Genomic DNA, 21,086 nt, shown 5'->3' with positions numbered 1-21,086 from the left:
AAAAAAGCTGATTTAAAAAAAATATATTCCAACTATTGGCAGCTGGTATCACTAGTTATATAAGTTTAAAGTAAACAGTTAAAAAAAAGTTATTCTGGAAATAAAAATCCCTGATTTAAGCATCAAGCCATATAATAGTGCATTGCATTGCATTAGAACATCCACATTCATCCATTGTTGTGAGACTAGATGAGCTAGATGCATAGAGATATCACACCTGCACTCAGAGCACTGGTCTCCAGAAAACCTTATTTCAAACAGTAAAGGGTGGGGAGCTACAATTAGACTATTCTTTTCGCTTAGCGATACTGATTTGGTTTGTAGTTGTCTCAGAATTCTCTTGCTTGTTCTTTTTCCTGTTATACGCTGAGGGCATTACCGTATAACAAAGTTTTCTTGTGCCCTTTCAGAAGTAAAGTGTGTAGAGAATCAAAGCCAAAGGTCAGAAGCCAGAGAAATCCACAAAACAGGAACTGGAAAAACAGAGACAGTAATAAATGCACCAGGACGCCAGGGGACTAAGGCAAAGTTTCAGAACAGCCAAGCACTGACCAAGAGAAGTGCTTCGGTATTTATAGGAAGACTCACATGAATCGCATGACAGCCCCCTCCTCTGCAGACAGAGCCCCTAGTGGCTATAAAAGAAGAGTTGTGACTCAGCAGCATATTGGCTGTACCTCAGTCCATCCCCTCTCTTCAAGACACCCTTGGCCCGGCCCTCCCCAATTCCATCCGCACACCACGTCATGATGCTGCAACAGTGCCTTTGCGGAGCCTGATTCAGATGGTGGACATCGGAGTCAGGCAAAAGAGTGGGCCGTGGGTGCCCAAGTCCTCTGGGGCGCCCTGGGACAGGTAAGTGCTTGCGGGCAACATGACAAACTCAAAGCTCTTCTCTTGGCAAAATGAAGTAGCACAGAATATTGGCTAAAAGGATGCCAATAATTGTGACACTCATATATTTAACAAATATTTATTTTATTTTATTTTTTAAAAACCTGTGTTGAGTTTGCAATTGTTTGATATCCATGAGAGCAGAGTATTTTTGGTGTATTTGATTAACAAAAGATAAAAAGATAAACAATAAAAACTATTTTTTCACAGCCTTGTTTGCTCATATTTACCAAAGGTGCCAGTGTTAGTGGAGGGCACTGTATCTGTGCTCTCATGGGTGCTGATCTGTTTGTTTACTACATTGACCGCAAATGATAGACGTGTGCATATTTCCTATACCAGCTGGACCCAGGCATCCAAGCACAGCTGAACTTCCACTGCCCCTGTTGGGACACTAAACTAACATTCTAGATACATTTTATAATTGGCATCCATACCTCTCTTTTCTTGCAGCTGATTTGACTTACTGTACACCTTACTGGAACACGCCAAGCACCATAGCCACTACTGTAAGTCACACTGTTTTAAAATTGTTTGAATTTTTATCATGTGCTGTTCCCCACCTCCATTACAGCCTACAGTGAGGTGGAAGCTTTCTGTAAAAAGCTAAGCCCAGTGGTGCGTGGTTTAGCTCATTGGCTAAGAGTGATCAGCTATTGTCTTAAACTATACGGCTTAGATCAGGTGAGCTAAAAGAAGGTCTCAATAAGAGCAGTTAAATCATTCTAAAATGGCTTGACTATTTACAGTGGGGTGGTGCATCTAATTAAAGTGGTCTGAGTGTACACCCTGTTCCAAATTACTATGCAAATGATATTTTTCTCATTTACCTAAATAATTGATGTAAATAACAGTCCGCATAATTCTCATGTTATCAACTATTAAGAGTACAATTCAAATTTTATTGAACAATTCTAATGATAACAGTATTTTTTTTGAACATAAAAAATTTACAATGCACTGTTCCAAATTATTACGCACAGTAAGTTTCAAAACACTTTATAGGTTGTGGGGGGCGGGGCCTGACTGCTGAGCAGGGAGGACGTGAACCTCACAAGCTCCTGCAATAAGCTGCACTCTATCGCAAATATTCAGCTCAAAAAGCCACTAATCGGGCCACAACAGTCACCAACCGTGAAGGGACTACAAGCGGAACAGAATGTTACCCCTCACACGATGCTATGACCTACTTTCGCCGAACAAGCAATTGAGGCCTACCCACATGGCGAGCGCGGGAGGGACGGCCGCCCTCCCACCGCCGCGGCTAGCCACCTCGACGACTAAGCGCCCCTGTCCCCCCCCCCATGGACCGGCGGGGGTTATCCCGGTCCAGACTCCACAGGGCTACGGAACCCCACAAGCTATCGGGATTGCAAACAGCACTTACCCAGAGGCCAAGATGGCGGACGCCGACCGAGCCTCAATGCCCCCACCCGCCCAACCTCTCTCAGCGCGGATACCTAACGTGAGCCATCAGGAGGATCGTATAGCAGCGGCATTTGACCTCTTCTGGACACGGTGGGAGGCTATGCTGGCACAAAATCATGCAGCCGCAGCGGTCCCTCGACGGTCCGCCACTACTCACACAAAGGCACCTCCGTTGAAACGCAAGGCAACGCCACCGATTGACACAAAGCAGCAGAAGGTCGTGAGAGCTCTACCCAGACTTAAAGGCAGCAGACCGAGCACCCGTTACTGCAAGCCTGATTCCAGACAAGCTCAGAGAGCCACCAAACTCTGCCTGCCGCCCCACAAGCTAAACTGGCGCACTCGAGGTACCTGCACCCGGCCTACACCAGGCGAAGGCCAGAAGGCCTGTCAGCACTCCACCCCATTGCAGCGATCCACAGCTGCAACCAGCACTCTGAAGAGCTACACCTATACAACAAAGGGACACACTGAACCTCACACTCGCCAATCAGCAAGGGGAGCGGAGACACTGTCACACCACAAGGCATATGTCCCCCCCACCCAAGGCATTCACACAGGACTGGGAGGCAATGGAGGAGTACCTGCAGCATCCATGACCACAGGCGTCCATCCCGAGGCCCAAGTTAAGGCCTCTAGATTGGGCGTCGGCTAGGCACCAGCGGACTGTCCTACCAGGCTCCTTACATTCTTTGACAACACATATGCCAGGAGAACTACACATTTGATAAACTGCAGGTTTGCCTGCAAGCTAACCCTATTATATAAGCAAGTCTAGAGTAGAATGTCTCACCTGTGTACAAAAGCCTGTAACTTTATAATCTTACAATTCACCGTTCAGCCTGTTTAACCCTAACTGAGCACCCGTCTTGTATTAACCTGTTAGAATGATACCAAAGGGACAAAGCAGATTATCACTCTTTCACTTAACATATATAGCACTAGAACTAAGCACAGTAAATTGTGTCAAGATAGCCTAAAGAAATTTACTGTTAAGTGTGTTTAGTCAGTCATGTAGGCCTAATTGTTTCTCTTAATTTGCTCCCCTTATGTAACAAACGTGTACCGCTTGTAAACCAGTTTAGTGAATCTCGCATGCAGGGATATTTATGTTTAGATCAAAGTATATTGCCTGCCTTACTCACGTGTGAATCGTAACACTTGACTTGTATCCTGCTTTCCATTAACTGTTTAGTTCGCAAACTTAGTTCAACAGTTATTTATTTTTATTTTATTTGTTTTCTCTTTTAAGCCTGAGCCTAATCTTGTTAACACGCATAATACCGTCCACCTTAGGCATCCTTCTGCTACGACCTCGCAATGTAACTACATAATGCGTACCTAAGCTAATGCATTGTTTAACACTTTTCATATAACAGCCTACTCAGATAGGCATAGGTACCGGAATAGCTTGTTTCTTATGTTTTTTCTCTTACAAAACTAAAATTGTGCTGTACACTCATATGCCACGTTATGTCTTACCTGTTCATTCATTACTGCTTGTGACTGCTATTGTGGCTAAACAAGCCTGTTGTTATACCATGCACAACAAAAATAAAGAATTAAAAAAAAAAAAAACACTTTATAGGTTGTAATGAACTGAAAATTGTCATTTGTTGTGTTTGCAGCATATTTACTGAAATCAAAAGCTATTTCAATCATAACAACATTTTAACTTTTTAAACATTTTAACAGGTCACGTTACATTTTAACATAGGACCAGTGGTGTATCCTGGTTTTGTGCTGCCCATGGCAAATGCCGCCCAAGGCAAATGCCGCCAAAGGCAAATGCCTTGTTTGCCTCGCGGCAAATACGTCCCTGCATAGGACCCCTTATTTGATAGCAGCTTCACAAGTCTTGCATTCATTGAACTTGTGAGTTTTTGGACAGTTTCTGCTTGAATTTGTTTGCAAGATGTCAGAATAGCCTCCCAGAGCTGCTGTTTGGATGTAAACTGCCTCCCACCCTCATAGAGCTTTTGCTTGAGGATGCTGCAAAGGTTCGCAATAAGATTGAGGTCAGGGGAGGATGGAGGCCACACCATGACTTTCTCTCCTTTTATCCCCATAGTAGCCATTGATGCAGAGGTATTCTTTGCAGCATGAGATGGTGCATTGTCATGCATGAAGATGATTTTATTACGGAAAGTAATAGTAGTTCTTCCTTATGTACCAGGGAAGAAAGTGTTCAGTCAGAAACTCAACATACTTTGCAGAGGTCATCTTTACACCTTCGGGGACCCTAAAGGGGCCGGCCAGCTCTCTTCCCATGATTCCTTCCCAAAACGTGACTCCACCACCGCCTTGCTGACGTCGCAGCCTTGTTGGAACAGGGTGGCCATCCACCAACCATCCACTACTCCATCCATCTGGACCATCCAGGGTTGCATGGCACTCATCAGTGAACAGGACTGTTTGAAAATTAGTCTTCATGTATTGTTCTGCCCAATGCAGCCGTTTCTGCTTGTGAGCATTGGTTAGTGGTGGCCGAATAGAAGGTTTATGCACAGTTGCAAGACTCTGGAGGACTGTACACATTGATGTCTGTGGGACTCCAGAGCCAGCAGCTTCAAATATCTGTTTGTTGCTATGTAATGGTATTTTAGCAGCTGCTCTCTTGATCCGATGCATGGATCTGGCAGAAATCTTTATCAATGTGCCTTTATCTGCACAAACCCGGCTGTGCTCTGAATCAGCCACAAATCTCTTAATAGTGCGATGATCACGCTTAATTTTTAGTGAAATATCTAATGTTTTCATACCTCGTCCAAGGCATCAAACTATTTCACTCTTTTCGGGAGCAGAGAGATCCTTTTTATTCCCCATATTGCATGAAAATGGTACTCTGCTTAATAATGTGGAACACCCTCCTTTAGTAGTTTTTCCTTAAATTGGGCTCACCTGGCAATCTAATTATCACAGGTGTCCGAGATTGTTTTCAGTGATCAAAAGAGCCCTGAGACACAATGCCATCCATGAGTTAAACTGAAAAACAAAATATTTAATCTTTGTGACACAAATAGAATTTGCATAATAATTTGGAACAGGGTGTAGTGCCCCTGTCCCTGTAACCTTGCGAGGGAAACATTGCCATTTTGGAGAAACAGAAATCCTGATATTGCAGAATTAAGACAACTTCTTCCAGACAGCCACTAGAGGTGCTTCCTGCATTTTCACAGAGTTTAACTCTGTGAAACAATGTTGGACATCCTCAAGCTTTGCATGAGGACATTCAGCATCTTCAAAAACCCCAAAGGAAAGCACAGATTCAATGCTTTCCTATGGGGAACGTCTAATGTGTGTGTGGCACTCACCATGCATGTGCATTAGGTTCCTTCATCGGTGTGACATCACTGAAGGTGGAGAGTGAACCAGAAAAAGTTAATTAAAAGTGTTTAAAGGATATTTTTAACTCTTTTTGTGCTTGCGAGGGGATGGTGGGAGCGGACCAATTAAGGTAAGGATAGGGTCGAACTAACGCTCTGGAGATCTTTAAAGCATTATGCATTTTGTGTTGTTCCACTTATCGCTATTCACTAAACTGTGATTTATTGGAAATTGATTGGGAAACTGCACGTTTTAGACCATGATGGAAAAACTAGAAAATAAATCCTGCAAGATAAAAGTCTCTAGTTCACTCTTTTTATATATTTTGTGATTTTTAGTTTTCCTCTATATGTTAACTTCACTTAGTATTTCACTGTATTTGATTAGTTTACACTGGGTGGAGTTTTTTTTGTTTGATATTTCTTTGTATCTACAAATTAAAGCAATCCTCTCTCTGCTTTCCTAAATGAGTACTTATTTGGCGAACTGTTCATGAAGATCTACAGAGTGGCAATGTTATTATTTTATTAGCTATTGTTTTATTTGAACTTACCAACACATAGAAAATAAACAGATCAAGTACCATAGTTAAGCACTGGTATAGATTAGACTTAGAGTTATTGCCAGTAAGAATTTATAAAAGTCACGTGTTCAGTAGATTGGGGGAAAGTTACATGCACTGACATCTAGGGGTATATTCTCTGAATATAAAATGTTAAACATCGATGAGAGAATTGCACATTTTAAGTAAACATATCTGTAGCAGATGGTACCAGGGCTGTCCTAAAAGACTGTAATACTATTGCAATTTGTTCGTAGCCCATCAGGCAAGAAATATATCCTGACTGTTGTGGACTATGCCAGATATCCAGAGACTGAAACAGTAGCTGAGGCCCTCATGCAGATCTTCTCCCGGATGGGGTTACCCAGGGAGATCATCTCGGATCAGGGTACTCAATTTACCGCGGAAGTCACCCAACACCTCTGGAAGTTCTGTGATATTAAGCCCATTATCAGTTCCCCTTACCACCCCCAGACTAATGGGCTCTGCAAACGGTTCAATGGTACATTGAAACAAATGCTCCGAACCTTCGCAGAGACCCACAAGGACTGGGAGCGATTCCTGCCGCACCTCCTCTTTGCTTACCGGGAGGTGCTGCAGGAGTCCACTGGGTTTTCCCCGTTTGAATTGTTATTTGGGAGAAGGGTAAGGGGGCCACTAGACCTGATTAGAGAACATTGGGAGGGAGACCGGAGCTCAGACGGCACCCCCATCATACCATATGTGTTGGCATTCCGAGACCGCCTAGAAGCATTGACTAGGACAGTAAAGGAAAACCTTCAGGCGGCTCAGACCCACCAGCGCACATGGTACGATCGGGGCGCCAGGGACTGTAGCTTCCAGGTTGGACAGAAAGTTTTAATTTTAAAACCTGTCCGTCATGATAAGTTACAGGCTGCCTGGCAAGGCCCTTATAGAGTGGTGGAACAGAGATGTGACACCACTTATATAATTGGCTCCTGCGCTGGAACTGGAGGGCGACGCATGCTCCATGTGAACATGATGAACCAGGAATGCTCCGAAGAGGTGACCGCGATATGTGCACCCAACTCTGACAAGTTTGACAGCCTTCCTCTCCCAGACCTGCTGGGAGACGGTCAGTTGTCTGGGGATTTAGGCAAGGTTGCACTGGGAGACCGGCTGAGCCCCCAGGAGCATATAGAGGTACAACAACTGTTAAGAGAGAAGCAAGACACCTTCTCTAATGTACCTGGATACACTCCTCTGGCCACTCACCGGGTAGAAACCCCAGGACAACTCCCCATGCGCCAGACCCCATACCGCATCCCTGAAGCGGTACGGGAAAATATGTGCAAGGAGATCGATGAGATGCTCCAGCTGGGGGTGATTGAGCCCTCTTACAGTCCCTGGGCTTCTCCGGTAGTTCTCGTGCCAAAGCGGGATGGTACGACCCGTTTTTGTGTGGACTACCGGAGGTTGAATGAGAAAACTGTGTCCGACGCTTATCCCATGCCCAGGATAGACGAGCTACTGGACAGGATGGCCAGAGGCCAATACCTCACTACCATTGACTTGTGTAAGGGGTATTGGCAGATCCCCTTGGCCCCGGACACCATCCCTAAGTCGGCCTTTGTCACCCCATTCGGCTTGTACCAATTTAAGGTCATGCCGTTTGGGATGAAAAACGCCCCAGCTACCTTCCAGCGGATGGTGGACCAACTCCTAGATGGGTTCCAAGACTATACCTGTGCATATCTCAATGATATTGCCATCTTCAGCAATACCTGGCAGGAGCACTTGGCCCATATAGGAGCGGTTCTAGACATAATTAGGGAGGCCGGTTTGACGCTGAAACCAGCCAAATGTAGTATAGGGATGTCCGAGGTACAATATCTGGGCCATCGGGTGGGCTGTGGTAAACAGAAACCGGAACCAGCCAAAGTAGAGGCCGTAGCACAATGGCCCACCCCTAGGACTAAAACTCAGGTGCTAGCGTTCCTAGGGACAGCAGGGTATTATGGGAAGTTCGTCCCCAACTATAGCGCCCTTGCCAAACCACTTACCGACCTGACCCATAAGAACCTTCCCCGCCAAGTAACCTGGACCCCGGAGTGTGAGCAGGCATTCCAACACCTGAAAAATGCACTGATAAATTCCCCTGTCTTGGCAGCTCCCAATCCAACTAAACGTTTTCTTGTTCACACAGACGCTTCTATGTTTGGATTGGGAGCAGTACTGAGCCAAGTCGGGGCCGAAGGCGGAAAACACCCCATAGCTTACATCAGTCGCAAGTTGGAAACAGGAATGGGAATGGTGACGGGTTGTCAAGACAAACTGATCTGGAGAAATGATCCGTGAGCCTCCCCGGACATCCCCAAGCCGATCCGTGTTGGATCAGACTGTGTATGCCGGCTTGTGGGCAAGGGGGAGCAGTGTAGCAGATGGTACCAGGGCTGTCCTAAAAGACTGTAATACTATTGCAATTTGTGCGTTGTTTCTGTTTCTATGTTTAAAATGTATGTGGGATTTGTATGATTGTTCCGTAGTTTCCATCCATACTCCATACGAATGTAAACTACAGAACCAATAGACCCCCCCAGAGAGAAGTGTGTACCTCATTAAGCGTTCCCACTTCTCTAACCGCAGGTTAATCGGTACTTTAGTGATGTATCTGGGTGGCCGCCGTTCGGTATACGGACACGTGGCGGCGGCCATCTTACGCACGGAAATCTCAGCGGTGTTTGGTCGTCGAGTGTCTGGAACTCAAATCGGACATTCGATTACCCGAACACCGCTGAGACCTCCATGGCTCCGTAAATCCCGAACGGGAAGGCTAATCAGCCTCCCTTTCGGTAGGTTCAAAGTACCGAACAAGGGGATTCATACGAATACAAGATTAATCGTGGATGGCAGTATTTCATGTGTGTTTTACCTCCTGAACGAAGACCAACCGCAGGGCCAAAACCCATGGAACTCTTTTCGGATACTACCTCATGTGCGGTCGGTCAAATTACACCCTCCACCTAACTCCCGAAACCCTGGCCCGATGTGGGTGATTTTTGGATATGTTAGTCACCCAGATCAGGGCTACCAGGGAGTACCCCCAGTATTATTGTAACTGCTTCTTTTGGGGTATATTCAGAACTCAGGGAAAACTACAGTATGTGTATTGGGATTAAGTGTCATACTGAGGGGAGGAGATGTGTGGGAGGTAACGGTTACACTATTGGATACTGGACTGATTAATGTGAATCCCTCCCTTGCATGGGAGAATGCTTTATAAGGAGACTGTGTGGATTAAAAGTCAGTTCTGCTCCTGATGCTGTGTGTCGTCCAGTCATTGGGATCTGTATGGTGATATTCGTGGATTACTTTATTTGCTGGAATTACTGCTTCATGGTGTTTTTACTACTTGTTCCTGAGCCTCACTGGGATCTATAGTGGAGTTAACCTGTGAAATATCAGGCCTCCGCTACAATATCTAAACTAGAAAATGTGCTAATTTGGAGAATTCTTCTCGTTTGGCTGTTTTAGCATAAAATTTGTATTTCTACAAAATTCTACATTTAGTTTATAAGCCCCTAGAAACATAATGGTTTAAAAAACTAATACAAAAAAAACCAAAACAGTTACCTTAAATTAATAACTTCAGGATCCGATATATGAGAAGTTGTGTAGGCAGAAACAGAGCTTTTTATGTTATTTCCATATTTGGAATTTCATTTTAAGTACATCTTTTATTCTGGCTATTATAAGGTTAATGAGCATGTGCTTGCATATGTTCTCAGTATTTTTGACACAGGAAAATAAAAAATGTTCCACTTGCTACAAATAATTTTTATGCCCCATATATAACATTATTATTTCTGGTGAAGGATGTGGGAACTTATACACATTAATAAGACTTTCCTTCCCACACTAATTACACACATGGGCGAAATTTTCCTGAAATTACTCTGATTTAGTTCCGGAAATGATAGGCTTGAGCAAATAAATAAACCCAATATTATATAAACATTTCATCAACTGTATTAAAACTAATATTTTCCATGGTACTGTTCATAAAGAAGCTGGCAAACAAAATGTACTGAGAAGTTCTAAATACATTCTGCTCTAACATATTGTACATGACGGAACATCTTCCACCTGAAAAGAGAAGAAAAGGGACAGCAGGAGAACTGGTGGACCAGGGCTTGTATGGAGGGGGTGTCATTGAAGCAACATGAGTCATAGACAGCATTCCCATGTGTAAGAGAGGGGTGTCATCCATCTTTTGGGGTGAAAGCTTCTCTGGCATGGAAGCCAAGCAAATAAGTAGCCTGTTGCAGACGCTCTTGCATATGGAATCAAATGTGATATTTGTCTAGTGTTGCATGAGGAACACAGGAACAGGTAGCACAAGGGCCGTATTCAGGATTGTCCTACCTAATTTTGGCAGAGCAGGATTAGCCATAACGTGACCTGAAGCGGCCTTGTGGGATCTAAAGCCTTCCCTGATTTACTTACTGGCAAGTATTTATGGTACAAAACTAAGTGATAATTATGAGTAAACTAATTTGACAAACTAAATGAACACTATAGGCACTAGAACAACATTAGCTTAATGAAGCAGTTTTAGTGTATATATCATGTCTCTGCAGTCTGAGTGCTCAATTTAGGAGTTAAGTCTTGTGTTTCTGTTTATGTAGCTCTAGCCATACTTCCAATGGCTGTGACTCACATAGTCTGCATGAACAAAAATGATTCTTTTTAAGCAGTTGTTAACTTGCTTTAGAAGTTTTTATCGCCTAAAAAATTAACTTTAATCACACACAGAAGGATGCTGCAGGTTATAGAAGGCTATTAGCAGAGCAGGAAATACAAAATTCTAGTTAAAATAGAATGTGCAATAAAGGAAGTTTAAATATGAGATTTCTCTTTACAGGAAGTGTTTATGAGGGATTTAACTCTTAAATGGCAGATAATTGAGCAGTGAGACTTCAGAGACATTATCCATACACAAAAACTGCTTCATTAAAGGGACACTATAGTCACCCAGACAACTTCAGCTCAATGAAGTGGTCTGGGTGCCAGGTCCCTCAGGTTTTAACCCTTCACATGTAAACATAGCAGTTTCAGAGAAACTGCTATCTTTACACAGCAGTGTTAATCCAACCTCTAGTGGCTGTCTTCCTGACAGCCGCTAGAGGCACATCTGCGACGCTGGATCCGAAATTCTTTCCTATGGACTGTTAGAATTCGCACTTGCCACGCATGCGCATTCCGCTCCACTCGGGAGCTGACGTCGGCAAGGGAGGAGAGGAGGGAGGAGAGGTCACCAGCGCCGAAGGAGCCCGGCGCTGGATTAAGGTAAGATGCTGAAGGGGTTTAAACCCCTTCAGCGCCACGGGAGGGGGACCCTGAGGATGGGGGCACCCTTAGGGCACTATAGTGTCAGGAAAACCGCTTTGTTTTCCTGACACTATAGTGATCCTTTAAGCTAAAGTTATTTTTGTGCCTATAGTGTCCCTTTAAGAATGGGTCACCAGCTAATGTCAGGTAGGTAATGTGGGTCCCTAATAAAATAAAACATTCAGAAACACTGGGTTATGGCGTGCAAGCTCCTGATATTCAATTCCCATTATTCTATTCATTACAGTTGTTGCAATGTGTGAAAATCACTATTTGCCCACATTCCCATATTCCTCCAACATTTTGTAATAAATATGTGTGTGTGTTATGTGTGCATGCACTATAACACTCTCATAACTTTGATCTATTCTCAAACTTTTTTTAAAAAACAGAATGTGGTGATTGTACCGCTGCAAGCTATTTTACTTAGAGATAATTTAAGCTCTACAAAATGTGAGTGCAATTCCAATTACCATTATTGAGAGTTTTATATTCCTGCTTAAGCAGTCTCCACTAATATCTTTCATTTTGTATCTTTTTACATATGTTGACAAACACCTTAATCAAGAACTGATACCTATCAAGAATTTAAAAACAGCTGGGATTGTGATCATTGGACTGTGACTATTAGATTTTATACGTTTAGCTGCCTTTCTATGGAATAACCTGCCTACCGCCATCAGACTCTCCCCTAGTCTTCAATCATTTAAGAAGTGCCTTAAAACCCATCTCTTTAGGAAAGCTTATGGCCTCCCAGAGTAACCTGTACCTCACATACCTGTCTCTTGTTCTCTCCTCCAGCTCTGCTTCACTCCCACCTTATTTGATTGCTATTTCCTTTCCTAATGTGTTTTATACCCCACTTCCTAGACTGTAAGCTCGTTTCAGCAGGGTCCTCTTCAACCTATCATTCCTGTAAGCTTTCTTGTAATTGTCCTATTTATAATTAAAAAAAAACATGAATGAATATCACCAGCAAGTTAATTGAAGTCATCTGACAGCCTGCTGCTCTTAAAGGAACACTATAGTCACCAGAACCACTACAGCTTTTTGGATTTGTTCTGGTGAGTAGAATCATTACCTTCAGGCTTTTTCCTTCAGAGGAAATGCAGTGTTTACATTACGGCATAGTGATAACGTCACTGGCCACTTCTCAGATAGCTGCTAGAGGTGCTTCCTGGGTCATGGCTGCCTAAAATGCATCCAAACATTCAGTTTCTCCTCCCTCTGCATGCAGACACTGAACTTTCCTCACAGAGATTCATTGATTTAATTCATCTCTATGAGGAGATGCTGATTGGCCAGGGCTGTGTTTGAATTGTGCTGGCTCTGCCCCTGATCTGCCTCCTTGACAGTCTTAGCCAATCCTATGGGGAAGCACTGATTTGATCAGGCTACCTCTTCTGATGATGTCAGCAGACAGCTTGTTTTTCTGAGGCAAACAGCATGCGGAGCTACAGATTCAGGCTTGAATACAATTACGATTTTAATATTTTTAGGGAGGCATGAGGGGGACAGGGTGGCTAGATGATGGTGTTAATCCTATAGGGTCAGGAATACATGTTTATGTTCCTGACCCTATAGTGCTCCTTTAAAGGACAACTGTCACCTCAACACTTTTAATATAATGATCCTTTTGAATCAAGTGTTTAAAGGAAATAGATTATGTGTTAAATGAAGTATCTGTAAAAACAAATTAAGAAAAGAAAAAACTAATTTTACTGTAGTCTTGAAAAAAATTTACAGTTTGGATCCACATCTTTCTGACAAATACACCTTTCTGATGCAAGCAATTAACAGTTTTTTACATGTAAATGTCATTCCCTATTTATTTTTGTAGGTATCTTGCATGGGTTATGCTTAGTTTTCTTTGGATCCAAGTCAAATAAAAAAATAGTAAGGCAGTATTTCCTGTCTTTGAGCTTCATTAAAGAGAAACTACTACTCTCTTTATCAATACACATAATACAATTCAAAGAAATACATGGAGGTGGCGGAGCTTGACTGTGGAGCCGAACAGACTCTGTGAGAGCTCCTAAACCTGATACTGACAATACACAGGCCACTCCATTAATTTGTACTCAATGCAAACATGTCCTGTTAAGCAGGCACGGGTGAACCCGGGGATACCCCACGCAAACATTTGCCCAAATCGAGGCTTGCGGCCCACACCAAGCTGAGCTGAAGAGAGGTGGCCACTCTCCCAGCTCTCAGATCCATGAAGCAACTACTGTATACAGCTACCCCCCACCCCTCTCTTTGGACCGGTGGGGGTTATCCCAGTCCCCACCAACTGGCTCCACATACCTCTGCTGACTTCAAGCACAAGCACAAGCCCTGAACAGGCACAAACCCTGATCGCTGCTGACCACTACAAGATGATTGGCTCAGGTCACCACTTCTGATGATGTCAGCAGACAGAGGCAGTTCAGGGGCAGAGGCAGCAGCTGCAGACTTGAATACAAGTAGGATTTCATTATATTTTGGGAGACAAGAGGGGACCAGGGGGGGCTAGATGGTGGTTTTAACACAATAGGGTCAGGAATGCATGTTTGTGTTTCTGACCCTATAGTGTTCCTTTACATTTTTGCATCAGTAATTTTAAGAGTTGAACTTGCCATCAGTTAGTTTAATATCAGAACACTCTATTTAACTTAAAGTAGATTGCTATTAGACACATAGAAAGCTGTTAATTATCAACCAAAGCTTTGTGAGCCATAAAGCACCAGATGTTTTGCATTTATATTTCAATCCCACAAATGGGTAAATAGAACACCTATATTTGGTGGTAGAGCCACATGTAGTGATTTTCTTACAGCATATGCACACTGGTTTAAGTATATGCTATGGTTATGGAACCTGCCTTGATGTCCATGGTAGGTAGACTCAACCTTGGTATCCAACTTTGGCACTCCATCCATTGGCTAGTAGGGAATTATGTGACGAGTAGTCCAGGAAAGGTGGATTTTATTTTTTGCATTTAATACATTTTTCAGGTTAGCATGTCTGTTTAAAACATTGAATACATTGTATCGCTATGTATTTTTCTATAACACACATAATATATAACATTCTTTGTTTTGTTAGAATACAAGTTATTGTGAATGTGGTCATACACCCTAAATATGTGCTGTGTAGGTACACCATCAGCAGGACTATGTTTAGTAGCTTGCGGTTAAAGGACTTTTTACTTTTACTTCCTCTGGAAACCCATCATCTACATCTCTGGCAATACAGGGGTTAAATAGGCTGCTAGAAGGGATTGTGCATCTTTAATTTGACTGTTAATTATACATTGAGCATTGTTGTGAATCGTGTTCTCCAAACTCAAGCTCAGAAAAGGAGAGCAGATGCTCATTGCCAGGTTGGACTCGCTGGGGAATTGAGCAGAGCATATTGGTTTATAATTAATGTAATTTTGTTGGATTATCTTTTGTGAAGAAGCTAAAGTAAACAACCTTGCATTATTGTGACAAAACAGCAAGGAGCTGGAAGAGTGTAATATAGGACTGCACATCTAGAACAATGATCATAACTCATTTAGCAAAGCACATAAAACATACATTAAAATCTTACCAGGATGATCCTCTGGCCCGGAACTCCACTAAACTTAACTTAGTCTGTGAATTATAATGTAAATATTTTTTTGCAAATTCGAGCTGGGATATAAAATAAATAAATATGTGAATTTAATGAACTTGAGAACCACCTCAGCACCATAGTGATAAATACATTTGCGATTCAGACTATGCAACTTGACTCAATAACATTTTTAGATAGATGAAATTGGCCTATATTTAGGTCTTTGCGTGACATTTTTTCTAAACTAGGTTTGTACAAGCTATAGGTCAATAGCTGTTGACATCATCTCTGGTGTTCTGATTGCCATAATTCATGTTCATTAAAATCAGCCTTGTAAGAGTGTGCCTTCTTTTGTTTACATCACAGAAACTGGGGATCTGACAAATAATCAAAATGTTATTTTTATTTGTTTTAAACATGGTGCCACATTAACATGTCTATGTATTCTCCTGAGTGTTTAACCTCCAGCGTAACAAAACTTGCGAAAGGAGCATTTCCTGAAAAGTTGAAAAAACATCCATCCACTATCTTTCCTAAAAATGTTTTTGAAGGTAGTCACCTCTAGTCACACCCAAGGATATTTCTGTGACAAAATAAATAATACAAGCCAAAACATATATTATCATCTGTCCCCCAACAAAGGCCATGCTGAGTGTCGGACTTATATCATGAGTGCCTGAGGGCACAGAATGCTTGAACTCCCCCTAATACCTCCTTCCAAACTAATAAAAAAAATGTACTTGGACTTTTTTTTTTATTCCTTATTTTAGTTGCTCATAGATATTACAAACAGGCTTGCAACACCACAACAGCTAGTGCAAGCTTTTTAATAGACATAAAAAGAAAGTTATATTAATTTTTTTAAATGAGATATTGTAGGATAAGAGAAACAAGTTAGGCCTACGTTGGCTAAAATGAGTAATTACAGTACAGAGTATTCAAAAATGTTCTAACATTAGACATTAGGCACTAGTGTAATAGAATGTGACGGCAGATAAGAACCATTCGGCCCATCTAGTCTGCCCAGTTTTCTAAATACTTTCATTAGTCCCTGGGCTTATCTTATAGTTAGGATAGCCTTATGCCTATCCCACGCATGCTTAAACTCCTTTACTGTGTTAACCTCTACCACTTCAGCAGGAAGGCTATTCCATGCATCCACTACCCTCTCAGTAAAGTAATACTTCCTGATATTATTTTTAAACCTTTGTCCCTCTAATTTAAGACTATGTCCTCTTGTTGTGGTAGTTTTTCTTCTTTTAAATATAGTCTCCTCCTTTACTGTGTTGATTCCCTTTATGTATTTAAATGTTTCTATCATATCCCCCCTGTCTCGTCTTTCCTTCAAGCTATACATGTTAAGATCCTTTAACCTTTCCTGGTAAGTTTTATCCTGCAATCCATGAACCAGTTTAGTAGCCCTTCTTTGAACTCTCTCTAAGGTATCAATATCCTTTTGAAGATAGGGTCTCCAGTACTGTGTACAGTACTCCAAGTGAGGTATCACCAGTGTTCTGTACAATGGCATGAGCACTTCCCTCTTTCTACTGCTAATACCTCTCCCTATACAACCAAGCATTCTGCTAGCATTTCCTGCTGCTCTATTACATTGTCTGCCTACCTTTAAGTCATCAGAAATAATCACCCCTAAATCCCTTTCCTCAGATGTTGAGGTTAGGACTCTATCAAATATTCTGTACTCTGCCCTTGGGTTTTTACGTCCAAGATGCATTATCTTGCACTTATCCACATTAAATGTCAGTTGCCACAACTCTGACCATTTTTCTAGTTTACCTAAATCATTTTCCATTTGGCTTATCCCTCCTGGAACATCAACCCTGTTACATATCTTAGTATCATCCGCAAAAAGACACACCTTACCATCAAGACCTTCTGCAATATCACTAATAAAAATATTAAAGAGAATGGGTCCAAGTACAGATCCCTGAGGTACCCCATTGGTGACAAGCCCAAGCTTCGAATATACTCCATTGACTACAACCCTCTGTTGCCTGTCACTCAGCCACTGCCTTACCCATTCAACAATATTGGAATCCAAACTCAAAGATTGTAGTTTATTGATAAGCCTTCTATGTGCAACAGTGTCAAAAGCCTTACTGAAATCTAGGTAAGCAATGTCTACTGCACCACCCTGATCTATAATTTTAGTTACCCAATCAAAAAAATCAATAAGATTAGTTTGGCATGATCTCCCTGAAGTAAACCCATGTTGTCTCTGATCTTGAAATCCATGTGTTTTTAGATGTTCAACAATCCTATCCTTTAACATGGTTTCCATCACTTTCCCCACTACTGAAGTAAGGCTTACTGGCCTATAGTTGCCCGACTCCTCCCTATTACCTTTCTTGTGAATGGGCACAAGGAATATGTGTACTCAAGGTGTCAATCACGTCTAGGGATTAATGTACATTCAGAGTGTATCCAGACGTGTGCTGATTTAGCGATAACAAGTAAAAACCACTGGGACACAAGTCATTAGAACATGGCTGCACTAAACTCTTTATAGACATGCCTAAGCAATGAGATGTGTTGTATATTCAATGAATGGGCTTACACCATAGAGAGATAAAATACATTTAAACATGCTGGGCCAAGGCCTGACTGGGTACCCATCTCTCATGGGTGTACAGTCTAGTGAGTCTCGCTGCAGTACTCCCCATGCCCCAGCCTATTTCAGAACCTGCACCACATTGCCGCGATCTTGGGAACTCTCTGTGACCAAGTATTTCCCATCAGGGAGATGGCAGATTACTCCACAAGGCATGTGTAAAAATTGTCGTCTCGTGCTCCTCCGCTTGAGTGGCCGATGCTTTGGGGGTGATCCCCATGTAGCAGGGCTATGCACAGATCACTGTGTTCGGTCTGAGAGGGCATGGTCATGCACAGATCAATGTCTTCAGTCTAAAGGGGGCGGAGCCACGCACAGTTTACTGTGTTCAATCCGAGGGGGCGGAACCATGCACAGATCAGGCTCCTCAGGCTGAATTCTAGCAGACACCAGACTGGAGGTAGGGTGGGGAATTTATCAGGTAGAGCGGGCGCCCCCTACACGACATGTGCCTATTCTGCTTAATAGAAGAACCATCCCTAATCATACTGTATAAAAATATTCACTTGACATGTTGATTATCGAAATGTAGAATCTATTATTTTCATAATGTTATATTGCCTAACTAATGGCTATCAAAACAGGTAAAAACACAGCAATTTCAGATTCAAAGCACCTTTTAGGATGTGCCACATAAAACCTGGTATTTATAAAATATATATCCAACCTAAATATAAATGTTATACATACTCAGTAAATAGGGTTATCTTATGAGTAGAATATCGGCAGAGCTAATGGTCCATCAACATTAACAACCTGTAATATTGCATTCTCGTGGTTTCATATGAATACCAGCAGGTTCAGTCAAGTTCAACCAACTAAAATCAGGAAAAATATCTTCAAAACATTTGAGAGTAATGAAGTACAGAGAATTATTCTGAGACAATAAATTGCTACACTGCACCTAGTGTTTTAAAAAAGGGTTTTAAAATATTCAGAAATGCACATTAAAATAAATCTTAGCGTTAAAAAGAAATAATTTTATAAATATTTGTGGGCACTAAAATATTTTGAAAGGAGTTTTTCGCATTATATACAGAGTTTTACATATACAATTATGTAGTTTTCTCATTTCATTTGTATCATATTTTCATTGACCACAAATATTTTATGAGTGAGATATTTTTCTATATGAAAAGAGAAGTGTAGCAGTAGCAATTCATGTGCACATTTGCCATCAGAAATCTTGTGGCCCTCTAAAAGAAAGCCAATGGCTAAGTTTCCTTTGACACACTTCCAGACATGCATGTACAGACACATATTCCCACCGACATACACATAGAAAATTCACATACTCGCACAATCCCAGAAAGACAGGATATAACACACACATACAGATAACTTGTCCTAGACTCACACGTTCAGACACACACAGACACATATTCCCACCGACATACACAAAGAAACAGTCACACACCCACCCAATTCAAGACAAACCAGGAGCAAACACACAGCACAAAGAGATACAGACTCCAACACACACAGAAACACACACCATGTACTGTATATAATTATATACACACAAACATAAATACTGTAAGATACACAGATACATACCTATACAACAATATGCAGATGGTATCATCCTCCTGTTTGCCTATATTCTGGATACAGGTAGATATTTTCTCTTGTATCCAAGGTCAATGTGATGCAACAACTTGAAGTCTAACCTTTACCACTCAGCATTCGCATAGAGCTTGGAGACAGTGATATGATACCTCATCCTCTCAGTGCTGCCCCATACAAGGGCAAAGGGTGATCTAATTGTAGTTCTTAAATACTGGCTGGTGAGGGGAGATATTACTATGTACTACTCATCTGGACTGGTAGTGCTCGGGTGGGTTGCAGCCTCCTGCTTGCAGGAAAATTAGTGGGTCCCATACATGGCCTGGGCCCCGTACATGGATATGTCCTCTATCGTTCTGATGCATGAAGCATAGATTTTCACTTTCCTTCATTTATTGATAGTTTAGCAACAGCCATATGTTTTATCATCCTATCTCGCCTTTAAACACAATATACAGACTGCGATGGCAACTTAATTACTAATAATTCAATTATATAACATAGAATGCCTTATGGGATTAACTCTATAGGGACCAGCAGACTGAGCATCTTCAGGACACTTTAATGGAGCCATAAATTATCAATGGCTTAATCTCATTGCTCTTCACGCTGAAAGGGTTCATTTTTGGCAAGTTCGCCTAGTGAGTCCTGAAACCAGAAAAAAAAAGCTTTTTTCGAACCCTTGAAACCGTGGCTCCATTTAGTAAATATTAAACAGTGTTGTAGTTATATTTTGTAATTTTTTTTGTTATATATATTTTTATTACACCCTGTACTATGGATTATGATCCCAACATTTTTTTCTTATAACAAGACAGGGAAAAAAGCACACCATATATTACAGATGTCTTAAATCTTACTGAATTATTTGGACATTGCTCTCCAAAACACCATCACAACTTTTCATGATTGCAAAGATTATAGTGTAAAGAATGCCCTGCAGAAACGCTCAGCTCAGAGAGCAGCTTAGAAATGCAACGAGCTACAAAGCAGAAAGAAAGCATTCTCAGGTCAGGGCTGCCTGTGTTCATTTTTTCCAACTGGTGCATGCATTAATGCAATAGGGGACCATACACCAATAGTATATACACTTTTAAGGTGACTAAGAAATGCATTTTTCCTTGCAGCAGAGGAAATGGCTATGGCATTCTCTGCCTAAAGGGGTTGTTTTATCAGAATTCATAGATAAATTTAAGAAAGGGTTGGATGCTTTTTGCATAAAAAGAATATTCAAGGATATAATAGATATGTATGTAAACAGGTTGTTGATCCAAGGAAAAATCTGATTGTCATTATGGAGTCAATGAGGATTTTTTTGCATTTTTGTGACATCATTGGAAATGGTGGCAACTGGATTTTTTGCCTTCATTTGGATCAACAGCATAAAATAATGGGCATCAGAGTTAATCTTAATTGACTTTAGACCTTTTTCAACCTAGACAACTATGTAACAACTGCGGAGTCTTAGACTGGTTCACTCCTATATAACAAGGTGATGAGTTTTTTTTTTCTTTTTTTAATTCAGCTAAATATTAACAGTTTTATAGTCCTTCTTATTGTGATAGTTGTGAAAAAATAGTAAATGTGGTTTTGCCACATAACAATTCAATTTTCCATTAAACCCATGGGTGAATATATAAACAATGATTAAACGAAATTCTGCATGCAAAATATTAAACAAAACATGTTTAACAATTGGGGAAAATGTTTAAAAATAACTCGACTGCCTTTTTGTTCATATTTTTA

The sequence above is a fragment of the Pelobates fuscus genome, chromosome 8 (genome assembly GCF_036172605.1).
Source record: "Pelobates fuscus isolate aPelFus1 chromosome 8, aPelFus1.pri, whole genome shotgun sequence".
Classification (NCBI taxonomy): Eukaryota; Metazoa; Chordata; class Amphibia; order Anura; family Pelobatidae; genus Pelobates; species Pelobates fuscus.
Note: the sequence above shows the minus strand (reverse complement) of the source record.